Source organism: Sander lucioperca, chromosome 20, assembly GCF_008315115.2.
Source record: "Sander lucioperca isolate FBNREF2018 chromosome 20, SLUC_FBN_1.2, whole genome shotgun sequence".
NCBI lineage: Eukaryota > Metazoa > Chordata > Actinopteri > Perciformes > Percidae > Sander > Sander lucioperca.
In genome coordinates this window covers 22,582,126-22,594,625 of record NC_050192.1, presented here as the reverse complement: position 1 = coordinate 22,594,625, position 12,500 = coordinate 22,582,126, and the positions used below count along the sequence as shown (strand labels likewise).

At 43.5% G+C, this 12,500-nt stretch overlaps 1 long non-coding RNA gene across 1 annotated transcript in view; it reads right to left on the bottom strand.

Annotated features, from left to right (window-relative positions):
• Positions 1-3,661: 3,661 nt before the first annotated feature.
• Positions 3,662-12,500, bottom strand: part of LOC118494028 — a 23,525-nt gene continuing 14,686 nt past the window's right edge. The window contains exon 3 of the long non-coding RNA XR_004896116.1: positions 3,662-3,786. This is a non-coding gene — a long non-coding RNA (uncharacterized LOC118494028). The remainder of the gene's footprint in view (positions 3,787-12,500) is intronic.

Here is a 12,500-nt window from a genome sequence, read left to right as displayed (position 1 = left end):
ACGCCCTACTTTCTCCTTGCAGGTGTTGCATATTGCAAACTTGTTATCTTCTGCACACACGCTGAAGAATTCCCAAACATGTGGAGAATAGCGCCGACACACGGCGGAGAAGTTGAGAGAAAGGAAAAAAAACGCTGTGGCGTCCGTGTGTGCGTGCGTCCTTGAGAACTGTAACTGGTATAACTTATGTTGTCAGTTAATTGTAGCGTTGACCGGCATGAAATCACCATATGTCAGACTGACCTGCCGGTCGCCGGTCATGGCCGAGCACGTGAAAACCGGCCAATTCTGGTCACTGACCGGTCTATCGGTGCATCTCTAGTTATTTTATGTTGTTTATGTCTTTGTGATGTTATCCGTAGAAAGTGCTTCATAAATACATTTTAATTACTTACTTAATTACTAAAACATACTAATTTATTCATTTATTTAACATTTATTTTACAGACGAGTGCTGCTCCCTCTGAGTCGATTAGTTGACTAAACTTCTCACATCTCTGGTAAACACATGATTCAGATCTGTCCATTAAGTCAAATTAATTTAGCATGTTAGCATATGATAGCATGTGTTAGCAGATGTTAGCATATTGGCATATGTTTGCATGTTAGCGTGTGTTAGCATTTTAGCATATGTTAACAGATGTAAGCATATCTTAGCATATTGGCATATGTCAGCATGTTAGCGTGTGTTAGCATTTTAGCATATGTTAGCAGATGTGAGCATATGTTAGCATATTGGCATATGTCAGCATGTTAGCGTGTGTTAGCATTTTAGCATATGTTAGCAGATGTGAGCATATGTTAGCATATTGGCATATGTCAGCATGTTAGCGTGTGTACACATACACATACACACTCACACAGAGACAAACACAGACACACACACACATATGTTTGCATGTTAGCGTGTGTTAGCATTTTAGCATATGTTAGCAGATGTGAGCATATGTTAGCATATTGGCATGTGTAAGCATGTTAGCGTGTGTTAGCATTTTAGCATATGTTAGCAGATGTTAGAACCCCCTCCATCCACCACATCACTCCTGTCCTCCAACAGCTCCACTGGCTCCCGGTCCAGTTCCGTATCCAATTCAAAGTCCAAGTTTACATTCAAGACCATCCACGACCTCGCCCCCCCCCCCATATTTGTGTGATCTCCTCCCGCGTCCCACTACCTCCCGCTCCCTCAGATCCTCTTCCTGCATACACCTGTCTGTCTCCTCCGCCCGTCTCACCACCACCCGTCTCTAAATTCATTACCACACCCCAACTCAGAAATATTGATTCATTCCCCCATGTCAAATTGCAACTCAAAACACATCTGTTTAAAACTGCCTATTCCACTTGATGTCAATTGCTTTGCCTCTTTCTGTTGTTTCTATTGTTGTTTTATTTTTTATTCTTAAAATTAAAAAATTTAAAAATTTGTAAATTTGTAAATTTGTACATTTGTACATTTAAAAATTTAAATTACAATTTTTAAATTTTTAAATTTTAAATTTTAAATTTTAAATTTTAAATTTTAAATTTTAAATTTATTTTTTATTTTTTATTTTTTATTTTTTATTTTTTATTTTTTATTTTTAGTTTTTAGTTTTGTATTTTGTATTTTTTATTTATTTTTTGCTGCTTTTAAATGTCTTATGTATCCCTGTACGGTGTCCTTGAGTGCAGAGAAAGGCTCCTTTAAATAAAATATATTATTATTATTATTATTATTATTATTATTATTATTAGATGTTAGCAGATGTTAGCTTTTTAGCATATGTTAGCATATATATCAGCATATTGGCATATCAGAATCAGAATCAGAGTCAGCTTTATTTGCCAGTATGAGGACACATACGAGGAATTTTGCTTTGGAGTATACATTGCTCACAGTGTGAGCCAGACAAAGTGTCAGACATGTTTCCTGACTCTGCAATTGATCACAAATACGCATCAGAGTGAAGCAAAACTACACAAGTACGTTTTACTTTTTTTTCTTTTTTACATTTTGGATTGCTATAGATTTAAGGCTCATTAAAGGTAATTTAGTTTACATTGTTTTATTATTATATTCATTTGGGGTGTAGCGTTTTTTCACAGCCCAGTGTTGGCAGGTATGGTATTTATTTATTTATTTATTCATTCAATATGGAATAAAATGTCATCCCAGCATCTGTAGCATCATAAAGAAGTGTTGAGAAGTGACCATGTAAAGAACAGGAGATGGAACTAAAATATTCTTAAACGGGTGTGTGACGGGCAGCGAGTTTGGCGGTTTTTGAAGTAAAGCGATGGTCAAAGTCCCCCGAGGTTTCACAGATGCTGTGTGATGTGAAAAAGGGCTCCGAAATTTTATAATGACCTCTGAATGCAGACTGAAGGCTGCCGGCACAGTAAGAAGCATAGTAGGGCAAACCTGTCTGTGTGTGTGTGTGTGTGTGTGTGTGTGTGTGTGTGTGTGTGTGTGTGTGTGTGTGTGTGTGTGTGTGTGTGTCTTTGTTCTGGTTGGGAATTCAATGTGCAGGACGATGTTCCCTCATGCTGAAAAAATCTGTCCTTCCTTTTTTCGTTTCTCTCCTGGGGTGTGCTTACATTATCTGTGTGTGTGTGTGTCTGTGGCTGCGTGTGTGTGTGTGTGTGTGTGTCTGTGTGTGTGTGTGTGTGTGTGTGTGTGTGTGTGTGTGTGTGTGTGTCTGTGTGTGTGTGTCTGTGTGTGTGTGTGTGTCTGTGTGTGTGTGTGTGTGTGTGTGTGTGTGTGTGTGTGTCTGTGTGTGTGTGTGTGTGTGTGTGTGTGTCTGTGTGTGTGTGTGTGTGTGTGTGTGTGTGTGTGTGTGTGTGTGTGTGTCAGTGTGTGTTGGTGCTCTCTGTGGGCTCTGAAATCATCTGCTTCAGTCTAAACAGACGCTGCCGAGTCATGTTCTTCAAATCTTTTATATATTTTTGTAGTGACAGATATTTATATGTTAAAATGTTCATGAAAAACAAAAAAAGTTTCTTCCACACGACCCACAGGAACGTTTCGTAAATTAGCGTAACGGTTGTGGTTTTAAACATGTCATTAATGTTGTGAAAACAGTTGCAGTTTGATTATGTTTAGGAACAAACGCTATTTAGTTAAGTTCAGAAAAGATCAGGATTTGGGTTAAAATCAGACGACAATGGGTACGCACGTGACGGTGAACGTGACGTTAGTTAAAGGAACACGCCGACTTATTGGGTACTTGTAACCTGTAATCGCCAGAGTTAGATAAGTCCATACATACCCTTCTCATCTCCGTGCGTGTCGTAACTCTGTCTGACGCACCCACCGCTAACCTAGCTTAGCACAGATCCTGGAGGTAACCGGCTCCATCTAGCCTAGCTTAGCACAGATCCTGGAGGTAACCGGCTCCATAGCCTACTGCTCCCAATAAGTGACAAAATAACGCCAACATTTTCCTATTTACATGTTGTGATTTTCACAGCGTGTACAAATAACAAGGTCACATGACACACAGCCATCTTCTAACCGTATATGAACTGGGAACTATATTCTCAGAAGTCGAAGCACTGCTACTTCTGCTACTTGGGCGGAGTGATTTGCTCGCAGCACCTGAGAAGCCCCGTGGAGCTGTTGCGCTAATCACTCCGCCCAAGTAGCAGTACTTCGCCTTCTGAGAATATAGGCTGTGTCTCAAACCTCTTACTGGCACACTTCAAACACTTAGTTTGAAGTATATCGTGTAACGCAAAAAGTCAGAGCACTGAAAGTACCCGGATGACCCGCTAATAACGGTCAAAAAGTTCAGTGTGGAACGACTGATCCTACTCGCACTAAACGGGCGCCGTCTGGACTACAAAGCGGAAAGGGGAGGGACCAGGGACGTTGACCGGCAGCTGATTGGACGAACGCGTCACGTGGCTCTGGCTTCTCCCGGATTTCACAACCGAGCATAATGGCGGCTCGTTCAGAATACGATCTCGTATTTTATGAAAATAGTTCAGCGAAACGTGTTTCTGAAAACATGTTAAGAGAGAAATAGGCCGTGCTGTTGCTGAATCTGTCTTCATTTCAGATCGACAAAGGTCAGTTTAAAAGATTTTCGTCAGATTTTGAGAGGCGGCGAAACGAGCCGACCGCTCCTCATTTCCGGTAAGTGTTTTAACGTAAGTGTTCCTTTTGGGACGATACTAACCATCCAAAGTGGGCACTACAGCAGGAAGTGGTCAGTGCACGTTAGCAGTGTACTGACAGAAGTAGGCGGTTTGAGACACAGCCATAGTTTATATACGGTTAGAAGATGGCTGTGTCTCATGTGACCTTGTTATTTGTTCCCACTGTGACTCTACAAATCACACAACACGGTCTCACGGCAGTACGTGTAATTGTCACGTTATTTTTAATCTATTGATACGTGTACAACAACACGTTTATCTTGTTTTTTTAGTGGTGGCCAGCACGAAATGGGAACCATCTATTCAGAGGTTGGGTTTAGGGAAAGGACGCCTCACACGCCGGGAGATGGCCGCGGGAGACGCACGACAATAACGGGACGGTTGTGATTAGGAACACAACGGGGAAACTAAACGCCACACACGGGACGCGATCCCCGCTCTCCTGGGAGAAAGTCCTGTATTCTTTGACCCATCCACCACCCTCGACCAACCTCGCTACGCGGATTTCCGGCTTTTCATACCACTCCCTACCGTTTTTGTGCTGTGGCCACGAAATATGTTTCCCATTGAAATACATTACTTTACATTTTCGTGCTGGCCACCACGTAAAAAACGAGGAAAAACGTCCCCGTGAACACGAATCAATAGATTAAAATAACGTGACCATTTCACAAACTGCCGTGAGACTGGGTTGAATCACAACACGTAAATAGGAACATGTTGGCGTTATTTTGTCACTTATTGGGAGCAGTAGGCTAGATGGAACCAGTTACCTCCAGGATCTGTGCTAAGCTAGGCTAACGGTGGGTGCGTCAGTCAGAGTTACAACACGCACGGAGATGAGAAAGGTATGTATGGACTTATCTAACTCTGGGGGATACGGGGAATAAGACAAAGTCCCAATAAGTCGGCGTGTTCCTTTAAGTTAAAGAAAATTGCAGTTTACTTTTATTTTTAAACGGGACTCAAACCCATTTTTCCTGGTTGAAAGTCCTGTGTTTGGGATAGTGTGATTCTTTCCTGTCCCCCAGGGGATAAATAAAGCTAATTGAATTTAATATAATTGCTTCCGTCATAACTACTACAGCCACTAGAGGGCGCCACCACTATAAATGTAAATATAGGTCGTAATTGCTGCTTGAACAAACAGCTTATGTGGCCGTTTTTCGTGGAAGGACAGCCTGTAAAAGTTTGTTTTAAAATAGTTTTAGCACCGGTATCGGAAAAAAACCCAAACCTATACCCAACTTGTATATCTACTGTTACTGAAGTAATAGAACTGACCACTCCTACCACTGCAGACTGAATATGGTCGTGCATATATACCTATGTACGATATGTGTATTGACACACATATCAACCTAGTGTGAGAGTAAGGGTAATACCTTGCTTCTCCTAATGCCTTTCACTATTTAATACCCTCGTCTGAGAGAGAGAGAGAGAGAGAGAGAGAGAGAGAGAGAGAGAGAGAGAGAGGGAGAGAGAGGGAGGGAGAGAGAGGGAGAGAGCGAGAGAGAGAGAGAGGGAGAGAGAGGGAGAGAGAGGATCTGTCTGGGGATTTGGACAGCTGTCAATTAAAATCCCTTGACACAATCCACCGACATCCCTCTGCTCAACGGCACACTGCCTGTGTCCCCCTTTTTACCTCACCCTTCCTGCCTCACCCTCCTCCCTTCTGCGTCTGGTAATGCATGCGTGTTTGTATAGATTATATATATATATATATATATGCGTGTTGAGTGCAGAGCCGAGGCTGTTATTATTTCTCTGAGGCTGTTAATCCCCTCTCTTCCCCCCTACAGTCTCTGCTGAGTTATTGTAGCTTTGGCTGTGTGTGTGTGTGTGTGTGTGTGTTTGTCAGCGCATGTGCATGACCGTGTGTGTGTGTGTGTGTGTGTGTGTGTGTGTGTGTGTGCATGCGTGCGTTGTTAATATCCTCTGTAGGCTGCTGTGAACAAGCAGAGATTTTCTTTTTGTATCTGGTGATCTGGCTTCCTGAGGGCTTTTGAACACACACACACACACACACACACACACACACACACTTGAACACACACAAAGGCCTGGATAGGACTTCCCCTCCTCCATCTTACCCACCTCGGTGTGTGTGTGTGTGTGTGCGTGTGTGTTGGGGGATGCACATTAAAGCTGGAGGTGTGATTCGTGACCAGTGGAGGCCGATGATTGGCCCACTGTTCCTCCAGTCGCAGTTATTTTCCAGTTCAGCGCTTATTGAGCACACACACACACACACACACACACACACACACACGCATGTACTTCTATATTTGTGAGGACTCATTGGCATTAATACGTTCCCTTGTCTCTTACCCGAAACCTGAATCTTAAACCTTCATGGTTTATATCCATGCACATCCTTTAGTTTAACCTCACTTTGAAGCATGTATAAGTAGCTTATAAACCCTCAATAAAAATGTTTATAATGCACTGTCATAGTATGTGAAGTGTCACCATTTCATTCTTCCAGGTTTTGAGATATGTATGGATTATGCTGTGTAACAGGGACGATCCATGTTACTGTTCATTCTTTAAATGTTGTACTTTTCACTTCCATGTGTGAAAACTTGAGACCCGTTCCCCCAAAATGTGCAAGATGCTATGTCCACAGCGCTGTGGAGTAAGGTCTGGCTATACCACAGATATACCTTCAGGCTAGCTGTTTCCCTCTGTTTCCAGTCTTTATGCTAAGCTAAGCTAACCGGCTGCAGCTTGATATGCATCGCACAGACATGCAAAAGGTATCCGTCAAAAGCTGTGTTTTGGAAACCGTTCTCTCGTTCACTCGCTCACTATTCCCTACATCGTGTTTATTAAATAGTGAACTATATGGGAACGACCAAACGAAATTTCAGACTCAAAACACAGTTGCATCAGTAGATGCGTCGGTTATTTGTGTGATGGAAGCGGGCGTGCCCAGCATCATGTAAACAATCGGAAACAAACATGATTCTAATTAGAGATGCACCGATTACAACTTTCTAGGCCGATTCCGATTTTCTTTGAGTTAGGCCAGCCGATACCGATTTTAGCTGATTCCGATTTAATTTGTACAGCACACACACATATTTATTTATTAATATTTTCTTTAATAGAACATGTTTTGAACAGATAATGGATCAGTATAAAATAGACCTATATAAATTACTCCTGGTGGGGGACATTCACACACATCTAAAGAGCAATGTTAGAACCATTTCCTTCTTTTCACATCAATATCAACTAAAGAAATGTGATTTAGGTTTTTGGTGTCGTCCCTCCACGCCCTACTTTCTCCTTGCAGGTGTTGCATATTGCAAACTTGTTATCTTCTGCACACACGCTGAAGAATTCCCAAATTCATGTTGCAGGTTAATTCACCAGGTTCCTACATGCTCAAGAATAGCGCCGACACGCGCTTCACACCGTGAGCGGGTACGCGCCACACACGGCGGAAACGTTGAGAGAAAGGAGAAAGAGAGCGTGCTGTGGCGTCCGTGCTGTGGCGTCCATGTGTGCGTGCGTCCTTGAGAACTGTAACTGGTATAACTTATGTTGTCAGTTAATTGTAGCGTTGACCGGCATGAAATCACCATATGTCAGACTGACCTGCCGTGAAAACCGGCCAATTCTGGTCACCGGTCGGTCTATCGGTGCATCTCTACTTCTAATACTTCCCAGAAACAAACCGAGCACTCAGGAGAATAGTAAAACGTTTTATATTATATATGTTACATGTTACATTTCCACTGTTTAGAAAAATAAACAAAATCCCGCTCCATTTTGATACTGAACAACTAAAAACGTTACACACTGGGCCTTTAAACATATTTTAAACTGCGGCCATTACTTTAAATGCAAAGCCCGCTCCATTTTTCCTCCTTCTGCTTCTTCCCCTCGGGGAAAACACGACCGTGTTGCATTGTGGGTATACGTATGTAAACTCAAATTAGCTGTGCATTGTGGGTATTTTATAGTGGACTACATAGTGAATGAAATTAACCACGGAGAATTAGAACACCATTACAGAATGGCGAACACACTAAATAGTGCACTATTTCCGTGATAGGGAACGGTTTCCAAAACGGCTAAACTCTCGCATGAAAGTGTTTCCCCGGGGTAGCTCACCTGGTAGAGCATGAGCCCATATATGGAGGCTCAGTCCTCAACGCAGCGGGCCGCTGGTTCGACTCCGACCTGTGGCCCTTTGCTGCATATCATTACCCCCTCTCTCTCCTTTTTCATGTCTAAGCTGTCCTATCAAATAATGGCCTAAAAATGGCCAAACATTTTCAAGTACTCCTTCAACAAGTCGGACTTTGTTCAAATAAAAAGGCAAGTTTCTTTGACACACGTCAGCCATCGCGGGAGACGACACGGAGACTTGTTCCCGAGCGAGTTGTTACGTGCGCATGTCTTTACAGTAGCAGTCAAACGTCCAATTTGGTGCACGTGAGGAGACGAATGGCGCTGCAGGGCTAACAGTAGGCCTGAGTCAGACTCGCAAACACCTGAGGGAGCTTCGCTAATCTCCCATCATCTGTGCATGTGTGTTCACGTCCTCATTGGCATGCACTCGTCTGTGTTTTATATATGTGTGTGTGTGTGTGTGTGTGTGTGTGTGTGTGTGTGTGTGTGTGCGCTCAGGGCGGCTGCGTGGAGAGAGTGGCGTGGAGGAGCGAGCGGGAGGAAACGCTGCGATGAGTTTAAGAAGTCTTGACAGCAGATGCCTGCATAATAACACACAGAGAGGACATGTGCAAGCAGGAAAATCAAGGACACCACCTCATGCGTGCCAGTCATTTAAAGTAACAGTTTCCTCCCGCAGCTTAAAAAAATAAAAAGCATGCATGCAGATTACAGATGCAGAAAAGGGCTGCAGATGCTGCTAAATGGATTTGTAAATCAGGGCTGTGAAATATAGCCGAGGACGGATTTAAAACACCGCGGATGTATTTTGATGAGGCAGAAGGCAGAGGGGCTGGTGATCGGTGGCTGGCAGTCCGATTTGTCAGTGGGTGTTTGAACAGATGCCGCCGAGGCCGAGTTCAGCTCCAAACCCCAAAACATTTATACAATCTGAGATTTTGCTTCGTTAAATATTCACATTCAATTTTATTTATAGTATCAAATCATAACAAGAGTTATTTCAAGACACTTTACAGATAGAGTAGGTCTAGACCACACACTATAATATACGAAGACCCAACAATTCCAGTAATTCCCCCAAGAGCAAGCATTTAGTGCGACAGTGGCGAGAAAAAACTCCCTTTTAGGGAGAAACCTGGGACAGACCCAGGCTCTTGGTAGGCGGTGTCTGAAGGTGCCGGTTGGGGATGTGATGAACAGTGGCAATAATAGTCACAATAAAGATAATGGGACTATGACCAGAAATATTAGTTGTAGTAGTTCTTGGTGTAGCAGGGCACTGCAGGGTGTTACAGGGCGTAGGAGGACACTGCAAGGCATAGCAGGGTGTAGCAGCCATAGCAGGGCGTAGCAGGCATAGCAGGGCGTAGCAGGCATAGCAGGACGTAGCAGGCATAGCAGGACGTAGCAGGACGTAGCAGGGCACTGCAGAGCGTAGCAGGGCACTGCAGAGCGTAGCAGGGCGTAGCAGAGCGTAGCTGGCCGTAGCAGGGCATAGCAGGACTTAGCAGTGCGTAGCAGAGCATAGCAGGACGTAGCAGTGCGTAGCAGAGCATAGCAGGCCGTAGCAGGGCATAGCAGGACGTAGCAGTGCGTAGCAGAGCATAGCAGGACGTAGCAGTGCGTAGCAGAGCATAGCAGGACGTAGCAGTGCGTAGCAGAGCATAGCAGGACGTAGCAGGGCACTGCAGAGCGTATAGCAGGATGTAGCAGGGTGTAGCAGGGCATAGCAGGGCGCGGAGCAGGACCACAGCGACAGCTGCAACCATGATTTAGGTGCCACCCTAATCCAAGGAAAACGGCTGGGCGAAAACAAGACTCCAGGGAATAAGCTCCCCAGAGCTAAGTTGGTAACAAGCATTACTGGGACATGGATGCACACAGGTGGAAAGAGAGAGGAGAGAGGAGCTCAGTGTGTCAAAGGAAGTCCCACGGCAGACTCAAACTATAACAGCATAATTAAGAGCTGGTCCAAGGCAAACCTGAGCCAGTTGTGTAAGGGCTGGTAGATGAATCTGACGACCAAGAGAAGCAGAGAAGATAATTCATGTAGTTCATAATCAGAGCCAAACCTCAGGTCCGGATTGTGTGGACATTTGTTTTCTTTTTGTATCTTTATTTAAAAAATAATTTGATTCATTGAATAGTTGATAAAGAAATCGATTCACCTTTGCAGCTCTAGTTTAATGACTTCTTGTCTTCTCATCTCTGCAACAAACTAAATAACATAACATGTTTCTCAATATGTTAAATTATTCATTCTGCACATCATTCCTCCCTGAACACCTGAACTTTTACTTTATCCTGTTAGTCTCTGAGTCGAGCTTCAGAGCATTTGTAACCTTTTGTGTGTTTAGTTTGCAGCCTGTTCTCATGAAGCATTCGTACATACGGTAGCTATGAAAAGTAAAGCACTGTAATTCATATTCCACGTATTTATTACTGTCAGCAGCACATTGACTGCTGCTGTATAAGAGCGTGAAGATCCTCGTAGGGAGGAGATCGGGGGGATGTTTGGCTCCTAAAACACAGGACTTTCAAGCCGGGGAGCAGAGTTCATGTCCTGAAGAAGTTAAGGAGAAAACACAAGACTTTCACCCAGGAAACAGGTGTTCATGTCCTGAAGAAGTTAAGGAGAAAACACAAGACTTTCACCAGGAAACAGGTGTTCATGTCCTGAAGAAGTTAAGGAGAAAACACAAGACTTTCACCCCGGGGCCCAGTGTTTAAGCCCTGCAGTGTGATGGAGGTGAGCTGCAGCAGTGATGACATACGGCTGTTGTTGTTGTTCTCAGAGAAGCCTGTTGTTATCAGCAGCAGCAGCTCTGTAATTAGTGTGCTGCAGTCGTTACGGATGCTGGTTGTTAGTGGTTACCTGTTGTTATGGTTACTGTTTCCCTCTGTAACCGGCAACAAGACCTCAAGTACCACAGAGTGGGACTCCGTCTCCCACACACAGCTAACCCCCGTATAGTTAGTCATTCATCCTAAAACTGGAAACAATTCAGTTGTTGTGAATTAGACCAAACACCAGATTAATTTCTAACTTGACAAACTGTCTTGTCAGCTGGTTTCAGGTCCTAACTTTTGTCCCCAAACGTCTTGAGATTGTTAGAAAAAGATAGAAAACTGCAGTCAACATGTAGTGAGTTTTTATTAAAGCATCAGATACTGCGTCTGTTTGTTATTGTATGCAACATTTTGCTCCGATACAGAGAATGTGTACCAATTTTTTTTTTTCAACCTGGATCCTAGTTTTCCATGTTTTTGTGTCTAAGTGACTGATGGGAACAACAGTCTTTGAAATGGGTCCGGTATTACAACCCACTCTCACGGCAGTTCGTGAAATGGTCACGTTATTTTTAATCTATTGATTCGTGTTCACGAGGACGTTTTTCTCGTTTTTTTTGTGGTGGCCAGCATGAAAATGTAAAGTAACGTATTTCAATGGGAAGCATATTTCGTGATCACAGCACGAATACGGCAGGGAGTGGTATGAAAAGCCGGAAATCCGCGTAGGGAGGTTGGTTGGGGTGGTGGATGGGTCAAACAATACAGGACTTTCTCCCGGGAGACCGGGGATTGCGTCCCGTTATTGTCGTGCGTCCCCCGCGACCATCTCCCGGCGTGTGAGGCGTCCTTTCCCTGTTGTGTTTTTCCTAAACCCAACCTCTGAATAGATGGTTCCCATTTCGTGCTGGCCACCACGAAATAAATCAGATAAACGTGTTGTTGTACACGAATCAATAGATTAAAAATAACGTGACAATTACACGAACTGCCGTGAGACCGTGTTGGGTATTAAGCGAGAAACAAGCTGCCATGTAACGTTAACGGGCAAATTTTCACTCTCAGCGTCCACTAAAAGTTCTGTTGTTGCCGCTGACAGACTCAGATTATTATTCTAAGTGTCTGACAACATTATGAAAGGATCCCTACAGAGATAGACCTTTTAGTTAAAGAGTAAGATCCTTTTAGTTTAACATGAAACAGCCCTGAAATCACCATCACCAAACTACACCAGACTCCATGTAAATAATCAGGACTTTTAGCATCGTAAAACACACTTCATTCAAAGTGGACAGAAACTAAATAAAACTATCAAAGTCCGTCTTGGTTCATCTTTCCACTGTTCCAACAATCACCACTCTGGTTTGGTTGAAATAAACCCTTAATTCACCCATTTACATGTGGAAATATGCTGGCTCTAT